Below are 11,392 nucleotides of genomic sequence, written 5' to 3' on the forward strand. Positions count from 1 at the left end.
GTCACTTAAAAGCTTTTGAAATAGAGGATGAATTGTGTGTCCATGCATTTCATTTATTTTGTGTAGCACATGGGATAGCTCACAAGAGTGCACAACTGTTAGAATAGGAGTTATATTCTCCTATACATTAAAAGAAATGTCTGTCACATATTAGCAGTTGGACAGATAGTAGAACTTATCTCTTATTGCCAAGTTTAACTCTGAAGGGAAGTGCCTGTTATCATTTGGTAGACATTGAGGAGACCAAGGTTGTATTACCATATCTGTGAGAGGACATTACATCCAGATAGAGTTCACCTCTTCAAAGGTTAATTACAATGGGACCAGCAGTTGGTGTAATGGCTATGTTGCTGGACTCCCATGTAGTCGACTGTGGTTAAAGTCCTGGACCCAGTGGCTTAAACTCATGCTGGGCGCATGTACGTGCATGCCCAAGATCCTGAGAGGAGAATGGAGGAGAAGGGATTGCGGCGTGACCATCCCCCCTGGGGGGTGATTTCTCGCTTTCTGTCTCTCTGTCTCTGTCTTTCTGGCAAGTGCATGCGCCCTATAGCAAAAACCTCTCAAAAAAAAGGGGGGGGGTTAATTACATTGAAGAAGTCTAGCATGTTGTTTAGAAAAGAGATTGTAGTCTATAAGGGAAAGGAAAGAATGTCTTTTTTAAAATTTTTTTTTTTTAGAGGTTTTTTTAAATTTTTTTTTTTGAGAGGTTTTTGCTAGAGAGTGCGTGTGCTCACCAGAAAGACAGAGACAGAAAGACAAGAAGTAAGAAATCACCCCCCCACCCCCGGGGGTATGACCACGCTGCAATCCCTTCTCCTCCATTCTCCTCTCAGGATCTTAGGCACACACGCACATGCGCCCGGTGTGAGTTTAAGTCGCCGGGTCCAGGACTTGAACTGTAGTTGACTACATGAGAATACAGCTACATAGCCATTACGCCAACTGCTGGTCCTGAGAATGTCTTTAAAGATAAAGTACATTTCTTTGAAAATGACCGTATATGGAAAACATAACAAATTTAGTATAAATCTTCTGGTGTATTACAAGTAAAAAAGAAAATCATGGCTTTGAATAGAATAGAAATCAGACGGCCCTAAGAAGGAACAGACTAAAATGAAAGTAGAAATGTCAAAAAGAAAATAAGAACTTGATTGAAGTAAAAGGATATAAGGAAACCAGAATTGCAGTAAGATTTAAAGTTTATATTAAGGCAATAAAAAGAAGACATGATCTATCAAAATGCAAGAGTGATATGGAGAACAAACTTCAGAAAACTTGTACAAAGCAGAGAAGAGAAATACAAAGATACACAAATATGAAAAGTGGATGTGGAAGACAGATAACAGGTCTTCAACCCAAGAAGTGTTCCCATGCAGGAAACAGCAGTAATCTGGTTTGGGAATCACTATTAACTTTCCTGTGCCAGAGAAGAGTGCGAATAAATAGCAAAAGGACTCCTGAGAATCAGCCAGAATTAATGAAAAAAGGTTCCTACTTAGATTTAGCCTAAGAAAATATTTGAATTTTAAGAATAAAACAGTCCCAGGAGACAGGGTAAGGTATCTGCAAAGGAACACAAATTAGGTTTGTCTTAAGTAGTTTGTCTATTAAATACCAGAAATCTGTAAGACAGTGGCCTATTAACTATTAACTATATTCAGCTACGTCGTTGATATATAATTATGACAGTTTTTAGATGTAAAATAACAGCAGCCATGCTCTCTCTATCCCTTAAAAAGCTATTTAAATATATAGGTCATCCATGATGGAGACTACTTTTAGATTTTAGCCTATTTCCCTGACTTTGCAGGAACAAGGACAGCACAAAAACAATAGAATTTCATTTAAAAATTAGTTGATAAATCTAAGTGTCATTTATTTGAAGAAAAGGTCCAATATAATAGGTAATTCTCTAGGTAGCCTGAGACACACGAAAAAATGAAAAAGTAGAAATGAAAAAGAAATTAAGAAAATATAAAGATATATTTTAGGATTATATGTGCAAAAATTAGAACAAATGAAAATGAGTATTTTTTTAGAAAACTATAGATGAGCCAAATTGAGTTCAGTAGAAAAACGTAAGGATTACACAGTAATAGCACTCCCACCAGAACTTTTTGGTGATTTTTTTCCCTGAACAGATTATATTTACACTATTTAAATTATTCTTAAACACAGAGAACTGAGACTTTTTTTTTTTTTAACCTTTTACTGCCCTGTTCGTTGCCATTTCAGCATCCATTAGCCTTGGCCTTTTTTTCTGTAAAAGTACCCGATTTTCTTAAAAATCCATTCTACCCTCGGCTGCATTGGGTGGGCTCTTACTTAGACTTATGAACCAATTAATGGGAAATAAATTGTTCTGTTAAAAGCACCATCTGTTGAAATGACTACTCAATGGAAAAGAAATAGTCTTTTTAACAAGTGGTACTGATACAGTTGGATATCCTCATGCAAAAACGTTAATCTAGAGCCTTTCCTTACAACATAAAAATAACCATTAATAAGGAAAAAAACCTTAAAATGTATCACAGACCTAAATATAAGAGCTAAAGCAACAAAACTCTTATCAGAAACCAGAATCACAGAACTAAGCTGCTCCTGAATTCCTGACTCAGAAACTGTATAAGATAATGTTTGTTTAAATCCACTAAGTTTTGAGATGATTTGTTATATAGCAATAAGTAATGAGATAAATTGTTCAATAAATGCTGTTGGAACCATCTAATATTTGGGGGAAAAAGTTGGGTTCTTACTGTATTCCTTGCATCAAGATAATTGCAGATTGATGGAATTTTATCTCATTTGTTCACTGCAAATGTTTGGAGTTTCTTGTTCACATTTGTAGGTAAGGGTCTATAGCTGAGTATTTCTTCAGCTCAACTGAGAATCCATTTTTACTGGGTAAGTCAATTCAGATCCTAATTCAAGAGATTAATTTTGGATGACTTTTCAAGGGAAAGGGAGGGAATAATTTGAAGCATAGTATATTTACTTTACTGCCCTGATCAATGAGGAGCGTCTGTTGTCTTTTCTGTTTAGGTCCCTCTGCCAGAGAGTCATACTCTGTCTACTGACTTTCCACTCCTTTCTTGGATCAAACATGTGAACCAAACAGTTCAAGTAGGAGCACTAGCCCAGCTTGCTCCTCCTAGCCTGGGCTGTGCTGATAATGGCATTATTTTGAACTGCTGGGGAAATTTTACAGCTAACACAGGTTCCTTGTATTTACTTTAGATTTTCCATCATTTTCCCTATCAGTCTTAGCGTTTTCTAGAAATTTATTCATCTGTTCCACAACTGTTACTGTGGAAGGCAGTGCATGTGGTATTACAAAATAAAATAAATGGGCCAGCAGTTGATGTGATGAAGACAGCTGGATCCCATGTGGCCAACTGTGTAGTTTGAGTCCTGGATCCAATGGCCTGAAAAATCACTCCAGGTCTGTGTGTGCGTATGCCCCAAATCCTAAGAGAATGGAAAAGAGATTGTGGCATGGGCTCCCCCCTCGGAGAGTGCTTTCTCTCTTTGCTTCTCTCCTCTTTGTCTCTCTCTGGTAAACACACGCACCATATAGCAAATTAAAAAATAAAAGAAAGAGAACCTATCATGATAGTATTCATATACATCTCTCTCTCTCTCTCTCTCTCTCTCTCTATATATATATATATATATATATACACACACACATATATGTATATATGTCACATGACCTGGGCAGGCATTAAACAATTTATGCACACAAAAGACAGGTTCTGTGAGGAAATGTGTTGCATTGTAGGGGCATAAGAAAAGGCTAACTTATTGGAAGAGGGGTTGACTTAGAAGTCTACCAGCAGGAGGTGACAGCTTACCTGAGATATAAAGGAAGAGAAAGAATGACTAGGTGATGAAGAAAGGGATAAGAGCCAAGCAGAGGGAGCAGGATGTTAAACAGTCTATGGATAGATGAAGGGGAGCATGCTCTGTTGGAAATCACTCTTTATGGATATTTATTGTTGCTGTGGATTTTTTTTTTCATTGTGTGTTTCTTTTCCCATTTCATGGGACTTAGGTAGGAAAAGTTAGATGAAGCATTGTGAAACAGGAAACTTCAGAAAATAATGACTTGGGTAAAATTTGTGATCTAAGCAGTAAAAAAGCATTAAAAATTTACATGTGGTATACATTGTGTATGTTAGTATTAAAGATTGAAAAACATCCCAATAACAACAATGTTATCCTTTGGAGATATTATAGGACAATAAATAATTTTTGTTACCTTTTGAAACTTCCCATTTGATTTTCAACTTCTCTATGAGTATGGGTTGCCTTTTCATTTTTTCCTTTTAACTACTTGAGGGCACTTGTGTTCACCAGAGAGAGAAGGAAAGGGAGTGGGAGAAAGCATCCCTTCTCCCTCCATAGGGCATGGTCATGCTGCAATCCTTTCTCCACCATTCTCCATCTTCTCAGGATTTTGGGTATGCATGTGTGCACGTGTTCCTGGTATGTTCTTAAATCTCCAGGGCCAGGATTTGAACTATGATTGGCCAGGTGGGATCTGGCTCCCTTAATCACTAGGCTATGGAGCCAAACTGACTGTGGATTGTTTTTAAGATCAGAAAAGTTTCTTAATGAAAACTATATGATAATCATGTAGTTTGACTTCTAATGGCTTGTAAAAATTGCAGAGCTATTAATAGGTTAAAGGTATATCAACTGCTGGGACCAGCAGTTGGTGTAATGGCTATGTCGCTGGACTCCCATGTAGTTGACTGCAGTTTGAGTCCTGGACCTGGTGGGTTAAACTCACGCCGGGTGTGTGTGCTTGCATGCCCAAGATCCCAAGAGGAGAATGGAGGAGAAAGGATTGTGGCATGGCCATCCCCCCTGGGGAGTGATTTCTCGCTTTCTGTCTCTGTCTCTCTCTGTCTTTCTGGCGAACACATGCGCCCTATAGCAAAAACCTCTTCAAAAAGAAAAAAAAAGGTATATCAATTGCAGTATTCTAAAATCGTTAATATGTCCTTAATGGAAATGGCATATAATTGGTAGCAAAACTGATCTATGCAAACGGAAAAATTATACTTGGGACCAGCAGGTGGTGTAATGGTTGCATTGCTGGACTCTCATGGACTCTCACAAAATCAACCGTGGTTCGAATCCTAGACAGAGTAGCTTAATACTCACATCACATGCCCAGAATCCCAAGAGGAGAATGGAGGAGAAGGTATTACAGCATGGGCATCCCCTCTGGGGGTGATTTCTTGCATTCAGTATTTCTTGCTTTCTCTGACTCTGTCTCTTCAGCATGTGCATATGCCCTATAGCAAAAATCTCTCTTAAAACAAACAAAAGAAAATTATACTTAATTTGTGCCAGTGTCTCATGATATAATTATTTAAAATCTTCTATATGTTTCATAGTAATCAAAGACTTTAAGTATTTGTCTTCTACTAATCATATTTTGGAAGTTACAGAAAAACTTTGAGATCCAAGTGTTTGTGCAATAGCACTTGCATATTCAGGCCTAGACAGTGTGTTTGAGGAGTTGGCCAACTCTGGTGTTTTGATTGGAATTAGATTGAGTTTCAAGTAAAATAAATACTGACAATTTCTTAAGTTTCTTAAATAGAACAGGACTTAAATTTAATGTTAACTTTTTTTTTTTCAAATTGAGGTAATTTATGTAGTTGAGATATTAAAGAGCCAGATACTTTATATCTTTTTGATTTATGTCCAAAGAGTAGGACCTTTGACTTCATGACAATGGGATTGATCTGTACCTCTGGAAATTTCATCTGTGATCCAGACAGGGAAGGGCAAAGAGGAAATAGTATGCTAGTGATGGTTGGGTATGTTCTTTATTATCAAATAAACAGGTGCTTTCATAGAAACCTCAACCATTAAACTACTTTTACATTTCAATGGCTAGAATTGTGTAATGGAGTCACCTCTGCTGCAAGGAAATCTGAGAAATCAAGCTTTTGCATTTTTTTAAACTGGAACCTATTGCTATTCAAAACAAAATCAGGCTTCTGTTGACAAAGGAGAGAATGGATATTGGTTAGGCAATTTGCTGTGTCAGTTGTAGGAGTTATTTGCTTATTGATGGTAATCAAAGTCAGTAGTGTGATTATGATTATTCAGGGACATATACAGAATAGAATCAGTGAAGGAACTATAAGGAACTTTATTGTTGAAGGAGGGCACTATGAAGGAATGATCACAAGTGAGTGGTAGATAGTACACTAGCCGGATACTGGGAGGAAAACAAAGTTTACATTGCTCTATAAACTGGCAAGTCAAGTCCACTAATAACTGAAATATGAACTTGAGATTTAGAGAAAGGAACCCATGGTTGACCTTGGGAAAATAAGAGCTGGGCGTCTTTGTGGGCTACAGACTGAAGGGGACTAAAGTAGCGTTAGAGGGAGTAAAATGTCTCTTGAAGACAAACTAAGTTTTGCTGAGCAAAATGGAAGAGTGGGGGCAGGGGGAAAAGAAGGGCAGTGATTAGAAGGAGATGTGAGGTCAAGAAAAGCTTTTTTAATTTATTTTTTTTCTGTAATGAAGGTGAAACTAGATCATGTTTAATTTTGAGGAGGAGGAGGGTCATCGAAGATGTTTGATAAAAGAGATTACAGAAGGATTGTATTTCCCAGTGGGGGTGGAAGTGTTGAGATCTGGAGCCTAGGGGTTAAATTTTGAAGGAATTAAAAAATTTCCTCTGGGTCACCAGGTGATAGGGTGATTAAGGTGCTGGGTCCTAAATGGCCAACTCACGGTTTGAGTCCTGGATTCAGCTGCTTGAAAAACATGCAGGGCACATATGTGTGAAGGAACTATAAGGAACTTTATTGTTGAAGGAGGGCACTATGAAGGAATGATCACAAGTGAGTGGTAGATAGTACACTAGCCGGATACTGGGAGGAAAACAAAGTTTACATTGCTCTATAAACTGGCAAGTCAAGTCCACTAATAACTGAAATATGAACTTGAGATTTAGAGAAAGGAACCCATGGTTGACCTTGGGAAAATAAGAGCTGGGCGTCTTTGTGGGCTACAGACTGAAGGGGACTAAAGTAGCGTTAGAGGGAGTAAAATGTCTCTTGAAGACAAACTAAGTTTTGCTGAGCAAAATGGAAGAGTGGGGGCAGGGGGAAAAGAAGGGCAGTGATTAGAAGGAGATGTGAGGTCAAGAAAAGCTTTTTTAATTTATTTTTTTTCTGTAATGAAGGTGAAACTAGATCATGTTTAATTTTGAGGAGGAGGAGGGTCATCGAAGATGTTTGATAAAAGAGATTACAGAAGGATTGTATTTCCCAGTGGGGGTGGAAGTGTTGAGATCTGGAGCCTAGGGGTTAAATTTTGAAGGAATTAAAAAATTTCCTCTGGGTCACCAGGTGATAGGGTGATTAAGGTGCTGGGTCCTAAATGGCCAACTCACGGTTTGAGTCCTGGATTCAGCTGCTTGAAAAACATGCAGGGCACATATGTGTGTGCCCAAAATTCCAAGAGAATGGAGAAGAGATAGCAGTATGGCTATCTTCTGGGGGGAGGGGCAGTGATTTCTCAACTTCCCCCTCTCACTTGCTTGCTCTGACTAGAGCATGTGCCCTATAGCAAACAGTTTTTTAAAAAAAAAGGGGGGGGGAGGGGGCAGTAGATAGCATGGTTGTTAAGGCACTGGACTCCCTCATGGTTGACTGTGGTTCAAGTCCCAGACCCAGTGGCTTGAAACTCATGCCAGGTATGTTTGTATGTATGCTGAAAATCCCAAGAGGAAGATGGAGGAGAGGGGATTGAGGTGTGGCTATTCTCCATGGAGGGCGGGAGTGGGGAGGGGTTGTGATTTCTCACTTTCTATCTCTCTGGTGAGTGCATGTGCCCTATAGCAAAAGCCCTATGGCAAAAGTCTCTGGGGATGAGGGAGGGAAGTACTTCTGTTTCTCTAGGAGGAAGGGTAGGTTTGGGGACGTGAGGGATTTTTGTAGTTTGGAGGCAGCTATAAGAGAGGGAACCTGATAGCTTTTGTTTTCTCTGGGAAATGAGAAAAAAATATCATGTATTGTCTTAGGGGAGAGATGGCAGGATTGAAGTAAGAAGAGTTTGGGAACAGTAATGATAAATACTATATAATTTGGAGAGAATGGAAAACATGAGTAGCTGAGTTGCATCTAGAACCCAGTCATGATTACAGAACTCGAATTTAAGATCAGTGGTACCAGTTTGTGCAGTAACATTGTCTTTTGTTAAAAATTTTAGTTGGCATTTTAAATTTATACCTGCTAGCACTTTAGAGATACCAAATTTGAACAAAAAACAGTGAAAACTTGCTTAATAGTTTTTTTTTGTCTGTAAAACAAGTGCTCTATATCTAACATGTATTGATGACTTATTCTGTCCTAAATAAAAGAGCTAAGCACTTTACCTGTATTGTTTATACAGTATGTGCAAGATAAACCTATATATTAGGTTCATAGGAAAGTCATGACATATTTTTCTGTGTAAAACTGCATCATGGCTTTCCCGATGACGCATTAGTAGGTATTATTATCTCTATTTAAAAGATGACAAAACCTAGACTTATAATTTAAATAACATGGCTTAGATCACATAGCTAATTAGTGTTGACACTAGGATTTTAGATCACATAGCTAATTAGTGGTGACACCATGATTTAAACAATGTATCTGATCCAAAGTAGTGTAATTAACTACTGTTTTGTGGATTGAACCATATGAAATGGCCTGTTTTGTAGGTGGAGAGTAATGGAAGATTGGCACTTTTACATGGTTAAACATAATGTAATTTCATCACCAAGATAATGGCTAGGGTCAGTGGATTGCTTACTTTGTACCAGGGATCACCCTAGGCATAGGGCATAATAATCTGTTGTAATATTTTGAAATACTTGATATCTTAATTTCTTAATTTTTGAAGTTATCATGTTTGCTAATCTTTGAATGACACACTTAGTTTATTATACTTTAAATGAGTACATTTTGATAGTGACCTTACCTTTTCCTGACTATACTGACAAAATTATATTTTTGGAGAAACTGCTAGGCATATTGGCAAAACATATAAAAGAATAAAAACATTGTAAATCCAGTTTTTCACAACATGAATGATATTTTTTGGTATTCACAGTATCCAGTTCACTGAGGGATAGTCACTCAAGAGTTTGCTGTGGATCAGTAGATTTCTATTTCATGTATTTGTTGACTGATGATCAACCTCCTTTTCTTTCATTTACATACTTATTGGTAAAGAGAAAGAATACTTTCCTGCCTTCTCACTTCATCTCCAACTTGTGAACACTCACTGGTATCAGCCAATGATAGATATTAGAAGTAAATTACTTACTCTCACATTTTACTAGTGAAATATTCTTAAATAATAGTGTATTTTACACACACACAAAAAAAAACAAACAAAAAACCCCAAAAAACCTCATTTGAAATTATGAGCTTAGAAATTGAATGTTTGGGGCCAGCTCCAGAGTCAAGTGGAAAACGCAGCCAGATCCCATGTGAATGACCATGGTTTGATCCTGGCCCTGGTGGCTTGAAAAGCATGCTGGGTGCATGTGAATAGGTGTCCAAAATTCCAGTAGAATGGAGAAATGATGGAGAAGGGATTGTGACCAGGCTATAACCCAAAGTGGGGGGGACTCCCTCTTCCTTTGTCTTTGGCAAGTATGCATGCCCACTGGCAGTTAACAGAAGATATAAGAATCCCCCCACCCCCCGCCCCCCCAACCCTTTTTTCTTTTTAACTTAATTTACATTCATTCCCTAAGCATCGTCACTGCATACAAAATGTGATTTCCCATCCAGAATACACTGCATAGTGGCTTAATCATGCATGTTGTTATAAAAAATTTTCCATTTCTAGTTTCTAGTTTTTTTTTTTTTACCCCTATTCCTGTCCTTCTGTCATTTCCCACCCTCTTCTCACCCTATCTCTGGTGTCTACAGTTGCCTTCCATCCCCCCCCCCACACACACACGTACACATTGTATTGATCACACAATTTCTTAAATAATCTAACTACTTTTTATTTTTTCCATTCTCTGTAGAACAAGAACAGGTCATTCTTTTATTGACATGCATAAAATACATCACATTTTCTGTTCTGCTGATGCTATAAATTCAATACCGATTGTCCAACTACGTAAGTTATGAGCATGAAGTATATCATGTAACCTTAAATCTCTAACAGTGGAAGCTTAAACAAGAATGGATGCTGTTAGAATAATGCTGCTTCCTTTGGTATGACAACTGAGCATACATCTTCCTCCCCCTCAGATGATTTCTTCAGCATGTTAGAGCAGTGAGGAATGGTTTCAGTCTCATAACCAAGTTAGTGTGAAGACATTGGGCACATAATACACATGCTCCATTTTTTAAAAAATTCTGAATCTTGGGCAACTGTTCTCTTGTAACTACTTTACAGTTTCTAAAAGCAGTTATTATCCAAAGCTGGAAGAGGAAGTCTTTTCAGATGAGCATGTAAATGAATGGAGGGAGGTAAACAACAACAACAACAAAATTAAAAAAGATGAGGTCTGATAGAGAAGCAGCCGGATAAGAAAATCAAAAAAGGAACAGTAATTTAAAGTTTATTCCAGCTATAATGCAGGTTATTCTGACTTTAAGGTAGCATCACATGGCATACTTCTGAGTCCATTCTCGAGATATTCTGTTGTACTTATATCTCTTGTCTGTTTTATAGATCCGTGCAATCTCTGGCAATAGGGGGTCATCTGGGTTTGGATCACATAGCAGTGAACAAATAGATAAAAGAACTTTAGAAATAGAGCAGGAGACCGCTGTGATCTTAGAATATCAAGACAAATGCTGCCATTACTGTTAATATTTGAATGATAAATTCTTGTTGTAAATGCAACTTTAGGTGGTTTGAAGGGGTAGTGTGTAGGAAAATGAATTGTCAAAAAAGAATATACCTCCTTGATATGGGCTGTCATTAGATCCCATAATTGTGGCTTGCCAATGAAACATATCATCCACAACTGGACCTGCGGAACACTGTGCTAGAGGGTCATGGGCCAAATCACTAAGTTCCTTATTAATCCATTTCAGCGCCATAGTCTGTGCTTTTCATCGATCTCCTCACTATCTCGGTGTGCGCGCAAAGGTCTGGCTAAAACTCTTGATTATCTGGGCGGCCAGGAAAGATTGTCTCTTCGTCTTACACCGGCTCTGCCAGACACTGGCGCAGAGGGGACTTACGCATCTCTAACTACTTTGAATAGCAATTTCACTTGATACTATTAAGAAAACCAGCTTTAACTTAAATAAAAGAAATGCTAAGGAACTTTGCTTAAAGCCAGGAAACAGGTCAGGATTCTGTTCAAATGGTAGGTATATTAACCTAT

The 11,392-nt window shown here is 38.0% G+C and overlaps 1 pseudogene; it reads right to left on the bottom strand.

Annotated features, from left to right (window-relative positions):
• Positions 1–10,599: 10,599 nt before the first annotated feature.
• Positions 10,600–11,146, bottom strand: LOC102469378 (ubiquitin-conjugating enzyme E2 D3 pseudogene; annotated as a pseudogene).
• Between the last annotated feature and the right edge of the window lie 246 nt (positions 11,147–11,392).

The sequence above is a fragment of the Tupaia chinensis genome, unplaced genomic scaffold (genome assembly GCF_000334495.1).
Source record: "Tupaia chinensis unplaced genomic scaffold, TupChi_1.0 Scaffold000101_1, whole genome shotgun sequence".
NCBI lineage: Eukaryota > Metazoa > Chordata > Mammalia > Scandentia > Tupaiidae > Tupaia > Tupaia belangeri.